Source organism: Mirounga leonina, unplaced genomic scaffold, assembly GCF_011800145.1.
Source record: "Mirounga leonina isolate KUSES-001 unplaced genomic scaffold, KU_Mleo_1.0 Mir_170, whole genome shotgun sequence".
Taxonomy (NCBI): Eukaryota; Metazoa; Chordata; class Mammalia; order Carnivora; family Phocidae; genus Mirounga; species Mirounga leonina.
In genome coordinates, this window is record NW_023270433.1 from 38,801,033 (window position 1) to 38,806,943 (window position 5,911).

Here is a 5,911-nt window from a genome sequence, read left to right on the forward strand (position 1 = left end):
TTAGGATGCTTAACATTAGAAAAAAAGACAAAGAAATACTCTATTTTAAGTTTATTAAGCCATTGAGTTTACTGCTATATTTTACAGTATTTAAATAAAATCATCGTGCTCATGGACAGGTGTTTTAAAATGGTAGTTTAGTTTTATGACTTTTAAAAATCTATGTTAGTAACAGTGACCATTCTCTACCCTTTCTGGTAGAAAGGTACATATAAATCTTCAGAAATTGAGGCTTATGCTCTAAATTGAATTATTTTCTTTTTCTTTTTTTATTTTGAAATAAAACTGCAACTTTTATCCATTATCTTTATGATCAACAGAGCACATTTCCATATTTTTAGGTTTGGCAAGAGACATTTTGTAGGTGAGAATATTGAAGACATCAGAGCTAAAGTGACAACAAAAGCTCAGTACCATGACTTTGGTATTGGTGGCCGTCTGGTATAAATGAATGAGCTAGTCCTAAGTAGTGCCTAATTTCCAGTTGGCCCAGAAATTATAAAATTAATATTATATGTTAGAATGCTTGTCTGTAGAATCTTAGCAGAGAAGAGCTGATCTGATGTCTTCCTTTCCTTTGAGAATAAATTCCTTATGTACATATATGAAATCAATTCATAATATGGGTTATTTTTTGAGAGAAGGTAATGATAACAAATTGAAGTGCCATTCCATCATCATTCCGCCCTGAAACCAAAATTAATAATTTACCTTTTAATTTATTTTCATATACTACTCTTTTTATTTTTCCTTTTCCTTCCTATAAATATTTCCTTTTCTCTCCAGCCAGATTTCAGCTTGGCTCTGCACTTTTGATATCATTCATATTTTTAAAAACAGGTCCTAGTCTATCAACAAGGTTTTGATTACAGTGTTAGTGTGAAAAATCTACAAATTAGAAGTGTGCTGTGTACTGTGATAGTGTGTTAATACACAAATATATTACAGAGGTGGAGGGTCATTAAGAAAATATATTTGCTATAGGGAAATGAATTGCAAGGATTAATCATGATTTGCAGTTGTCACTAAATCTCTCAATATGTAAATATTTTTACCTCCATTCATTATTTATTCATTTCTTCATTCAACAGACAGTAAGTGAGCCCTACTGGGGGTTGAGCACTGGGTTAGGCATTTGCTGTTCCACTTCTTGCTGTTGGTGGTTTTTATAGGGTATTTTCTATCTGTATATGAATCCTAAAATGTATTCATTTTAACAGAATAAAAATCAGATAATCCTAGAGAATGTTCACAGTATGTGGCCATTTAAGCTTTTTGTTTGTTTTTAGTGTATGGTATAGGTTATTTTTAAGTCCTTATTTATTTTTTAATCTTTACATAGTTAACAACTAAGAATTTCTGGACAGGATTGCTGTGATGCACAACACTGTGTTTAGGGTAAAATTATTTTCTGGAAAAAGTGCAAGGGCATTGTGGTACAATGTATGACAATAGTGATGTTTGGATACAACTTTCTTCGGTATTAATCTCCCCTTTGGGAGTTACTTCCTTCAGATATCAGTGAATTTGCAATTTAGGAAACAATATATTTACAGTTATTTTGTATTCATTCCATTTGAAATAGCCAGACAGCACTAGACAATAGAACAAATGACTTTTTAATACTATAGCAATTTTATTAAATATCTTGGTTTTGAATATTACATTATTATATATTGTTCTCTCCCAAATGAAGACAGTCTGTTTTGGTTTGTAACTCTATTTCCTCATGATGAAAAGCTGTTTTTACTTCCTATCTGTATGATTCACTCTCATCTTCTTCAGGTGTGTACTCAAATATCAGTGAGGCTTTTCTTGGCCATCCAATCCAAAATGGCATTCATACCAAGATGGCACTGCTGGGGCACCTGTGTGGCTCAGTTAGTTAAGCATCTGACTCTTGATTTCAGCTCAGGTCATAGTTTCAGGGTTGTGAGATTGAGCCCCATGTCAGACTCTGCGCTGGGCATGGAGTCTGCTTTAGATTCTCTGTCTCCCTCTCTGAAGAGAAAAAAAAAAAAAATCAATAAAAAAGATGGCACTGCTTTTTCTCCTTCTATTATTCTCCTTAATGTAGTTTTCCATCTGACATATTGTATTAATTATTACTATTTCTGTATATCCACTGGAAAATAAATTCAGTGAATTCAGAGATGGACATCTCTTTTGTTCAAAATCTCTGTGTGTACCAGTAAAACTGTACCTGGCAAATAGTAGAACACTGTGTTCGGCAGGAACCTAAAGTGAATTCCATCTTTTCAATTACATAGAAGATGCATTGGATGTATTTGTTCAAAATAGTGGAGTTTGAAATCCTCAATATCAAGAATTCTCTTTGTAGTCCATGCCTTTTATATCAAGTTGAAAAAAGGAGAGGACGTAGGAATTTTGTTTATAAGATGGGATGAGAAGTATTCCCTGTCTCCTCTTTATTTAGTGATTTTAGAAACTTCTTTGTTTTTTTTTTTTTTTTAAAGATTTATTTATTTATTTGAGAGAGCGAGAATGAGAGAGAGAGAGAGAGTACATGAGATGGGGGAGGGTTAGAGGGAGAAGCAGGCTCCTCGCCGAGCAGGGAGCCCGATGCGGGACTCGATCCAGGGACTCCAGGATCATGACCTGAGCCGAAGGCAGTCGCTCAACCAACTGAGCCACCCAGGCGCCCCTAGAAACTTCTTTGTGAGATGAGGTGACAAAAATACTCTATCATTCCTGTCCTAATTAGTAGGGAATTTTTTTTTCTCTTAAAGCTAAATATTTTATTCCCACTCGTCAGTAGACGTGCTTTATCCTAGACTGTATGAGTGGTTTCTCCATACTTCCAGACCTCCTTTTTCCCTGATTACATTTTCTTCTTCCTTTCTGAGGAAGACCTTTTTAGGATCCCAAGGACCCAGGAGATTGAAAGACCACTAGAGAATACGGGGAGACTGGAGAAGTAATGTAGAAACTTGGCACTGGACCTGAAGCCAGATCTCGGGGTTGAAATCTTGAATTTACCACTAATTAATTGTATGACTATGATCAAAGTGCAAGCAAACTTCTTGCCCATTCGTTTTTTGGGTTTTTTTGTTTATTTTTTAGAAGGGTAGTGATAGTATTTACTACATGAGGATGTTGTGACAATCAAATGATTATCATACTGTTTCTTCTCTTCCTCTCAGGAAAATAGGCAACTCAATCTTTACAACAGGGGAAACCATAAGAACTACAGAGAGTCATGTCCAATTCTGCATGCATTTGCAAAATAGATGAACTTACTTGTGGCAATTACTCAAAGAACGTAAATCGAAAGAGGTTTGATAGGAAGTAATCACCAGTCAGGAATGTTTTGCCCCAAGAGAATGGGTACAGTGATAAGCAAAATGTTTCTGACTTTGTATTCTTTTAGGATGTCAGTCAATAGTGTATGCACCATAAGAAATAAATAGGATTGATTTAATGTTAGAGAGTGGTTAGGATCAGCAGGTGAACATACTAAGAGAATGTGGAACAATATCCTGAAGGCTGAGTGGGGAACTTCTTTACATTTATGGGATGTGAATGTAAATACATATTTCAGTTGCATCATATCTCAGTGTACATTAGTACCATGTCCACAGGCTAGTATTTTCAAAGACTTGTTTACCGACTTTAAAGAGATACAATTTGTGAAATAAACATGTTTTCCCAAACATGTTGCTTGGTGATATGATGCTTCTCACCAGAATAAAAAGGCAGAGTGAAGATAAGTTACTAAGGATGAGGGAGGTTGAGAATAACCCTAAATTCCAGGCCGGTGAAGGAAGAAATGGAAGAAGGTTAAGTGTGTCTTATTCATCCTTTTGTTTCTAGTGCCTAGTATAATACCTGGAACATAGTAAAAATGCAGCAAATATTTTTGAATTAATATATACATTAGAAATGGTAAATTTCTTCATAGTCATTTCTCAACATATTTGTATTATGGTATAAGAAATTAATTTATTATGATATTCATATATTCAGATTTTCCACTGCAGATAAAACTTTAATTATTATATTATTATATCAGAAATACTATTTTTGAATATTTTAAGCTGAAGTACTTACATTTCTAGTAACTTATGCTTGTTCCTCGTGGCCTCAGTGTTCTTCAGTTCGAGCCTGAGGAAGGTAGACAAGCAGGTTGGGGGTTGGAAATAGGGTTTTCAAAGTGCATATCTCCAACAAGCATTTTAATCTGCAAAGAACAATTTTTGAAAGTACAAACAATTAATTTTGAGAGCACCAAGCCTGGAAGATAGAGCAAAGAAGTTTTCAGTAAGCCATATAGTAGGCAGGTTGGCACTATTCTGACCCTAGGAAAAGAGATTAAATCCCCTTCTAAGATTGGAGGGAAGAGCCTTGTTGGAGAGGCAGAGGGAGACAGGAATGTGGTATAGAAGCTAGCCTGCCTCCTTGCCAGCAGCCAGCACACCTGTTGCCTTGCTCCAAGTGCCCTGAATGAGGAGGGCATTGTAGAAACTCTCTGGTAGGATAGGTGTAGTGTATACTGAGACTGATACTGATGTCCTCCCTGCTTCATATATGTGTCAATATAAATATATAAATTTGGTTATGATTTTCAGTTTCTCTTGGCAGCATTTTTTTTTAAGGTTTTTATTCCTTTCCTTTTTTTCTCCTTTTCTCTTTCCCTTCCTCAGGCTTCTTTTTTCTTAGACAACTAAGTGTCTTTGAGTAGATCTATTTTTGGTTCCATTTTATAATATTACTCCTCTTTGGAAGTACTGGGATTTTCCTGGACCAGCTATTTCAGGGAGGTCCCGTGGTAGCAGATTTTTCTTCATGATCTCGTTACTGTGGGTGTGTCTTTTTCAGCTTTTTGTCTCCACAGCAAACTGAAAATAGCAGAGTTGGTAAAAATGCAGTGTTTTCTCTCTACACTAATACACAGCTAGTTTGCTTTCTACAAAAATGACTTGTCTGGGTGCTTATATTTTACCTGCCTCTTCAGACTTGCTGAATGGGGTCTGTGGAATTCATTGCTACAGCCCTGCCCTTGGGTTCCATTGTTAAAAATAAGGAATTGGTTTGGTCCATAGGCTGTAGTTTTCATGATGAAATCCTAACTTTATGAGGCCTATAATCATGAGCATCCTTATCTGTCTTCACTAAATGTGTCAGTCCTTCATTTATTAAATTTGGTCTTAAGGATATATCAGAATTTCTTTGAAGATAGTATTTTTAAATCATTGAATCTCTTTGTTGATTTTTGTGTGGAATCCATGAGGAAATGGGGTATTTTATTTTTTTTCTTTTATAACTGCCATTTTAAAACTGGAACAATGAGACTAAGTTTAAACTTGTACATGGCAAAATGCCTTACCTGGAAACTTTTTTTTCTTCTCAAAATGAATATAGAGATGATAAATAAGCAGTGTCCATTTGCAGTAATTTCTGCTATACTTTTGCTTACCAGTTGTATTATATAAATTTTGATTTCCTATTAAGATTAATAAATGTATGTTTAATAAAAGATGGTATGATTGGAAATGCTTAAACTGATGAGAAGCTCTGTATTATCTAAGGAAACATGTCTAACTAGTCTTCCTAGATCATACTAGTTGGTTAATCATAGGAACTTTACATATAGGTCATGATTTCTGCAGATTGTTTTCTTATATTAGCTTGTGAGTATCAAACTCATCTTAAGAATAGCATAATAGATCTATCTATTCCTTCAGGAAACTCTCCATAGAAACCCTAGCTTTTGATCTGTTTGGAACTTAATATTTCCTTTCCCTGAAGAGCATTTTTTGCTTTACTTCCTTAATTATCACAATATTTTACTTTATCTCTTTCACTGATTTAATTCTTATTTCCTGTTTTTTTTTTTTTTTTTTTTTTTTTTTTTTTTTTAACATCTTTTTGATGCATTTTCTTTTTTCTT